This window comes from Geospiza fortis, unplaced genomic scaffold, assembly GCF_000277835.1.
Source record: "Geospiza fortis unplaced genomic scaffold, GeoFor_1.0 scaffold61, whole genome shotgun sequence".
Lineage (NCBI taxonomy): Eukaryota > Metazoa > Chordata > Aves > Passeriformes > Thraupidae > Geospiza > Geospiza fortis.
This window is the reverse complement of record NW_005054430.1, coordinates 1,413,519-1,415,148: the sequence shown is the minus strand read 5'-3', so window position 1 is coordinate 1,415,148 and position 1,630 is coordinate 1,413,519.

Genomic DNA, 1,630 nt, shown 5'->3' with positions numbered 1-1,630 from the left:
TCACTGGCACGGCAAAGGGCTCCACTGGCAGCTCAGCTCCTGGATAATCAGAGTTAATTGGCCATAACGCCAATTTATTTTGGATTACTGATGGGGGAATTATTATTTCTGTAAATGATGGATTGCCTCCATGTCCCTAATCCCCCTTGGAAATGCCCTGGATAAGGAATGAGTAGGGATTTCAGTATGTGCTTCACCACTCGTACACCGAGAATTCTTTTTGGAAGCAGAGCCCATATTTTTGATGTTTCTGGAAAATCTTTAGGCTTTAGGAAAATCTGAGTTTATGTCAGTGTAATAACCCTGGCTGCAATGGAGCCATGTATTTCCAACTCAGTTCTCCTTAAATTAGGAAATCAAGATCCTCAAATGTGGAGGGTTATCCTCACACAACCCTTTCCATTAACAGCATTTCAGAGCAGAAAAATGAAGTTACACCTGGATAAAAATTTGAAGTCGTGCATGTGTTGGAAATGATACAACTTTCCTAATTTTTAGTTGGTAATTTTAATGATTTATGAGCAGCACCCACTTTTAAAGCTCTAATAAAGCTTCTCCACAGACATTTATTATTACTCTGATCATGAAATCATCAAATAAGTTTGTTAAAGCAAACCTGACAAACTTCAATGAACAAACCCAAAGAATTTGAAGGCTGGGCATGTGGGATCTTAAATGTATGGCACTTCAAGGATATTGGAGTAACCAGAAAATAGAGGAAATTAAGGCCTGAAAGCTTGGAGACTTCATGTCTGAGAAAAAGATAACAAAATTACTAAATCATTTGGACCAGATCAGTCTAAAAAGTGAGGAAATGAATAGGGAACATTTATTATAATAGTAACTAATGAAGAGGATTATGCAATTTAGAACCAATGAACATTAATTTGTTTGTTAAAATGCATAACAATGTGAAAAATGCATATTTTATGATTGGCTTTTCGCAAATATTAAAATGAATATTATATGAGTTGTGTTAGAAAGTGATGCTGTATTAATTCTCTTAAGTAGTGTGTTAAATAGAGTTTGAGGTTATAAAAAATGTTAAAATAGAAACTATGCTGTGTAGGATACCTTTTAAAAGAAAGGACTCGCAGTGAGATAGCAGCCACAGGACACCTGAATCTTTCAGAGAAAGAGAATTTATTGCTCCATTATCAGAAGAAATGAACTTTTTCCTGCCTCAAAGGCGCTGTCAGGATTCACAGGAAGAAGTTGACACTGCCCAGACAGAATCCTGTGTTTGAATGGAATTTATGCATCATGGATGAGGTGTATGAATATGCAACAGGCTGTTGTTTTTAAGGGTTAATCCTCTGTTAACGTGGGTCCTTTTTCGGGCTTATTTTGCCCAGAAAAGGTACCAGGACTGTCTGTAACCCTTTGTTTCTATTGTCTCATATTGCCCTAATCCAAACTGTCCAAATTATTATTACTCTACTTGTATTACTATTTTTATAACCATTTAATAACTATTAAACTTTTAAAATTTTAAAGAACAAGTGACTGGCGTTTTTCACGGTAACTAAACAATTTAGCGATAAAGACAAGTAAAAAACCCCACAGTGAAACTGTGAGGGCTCCTTCGCCCCCCCCAACATGGCGGCCCCCTCACGCCCTTCCCGCCAAA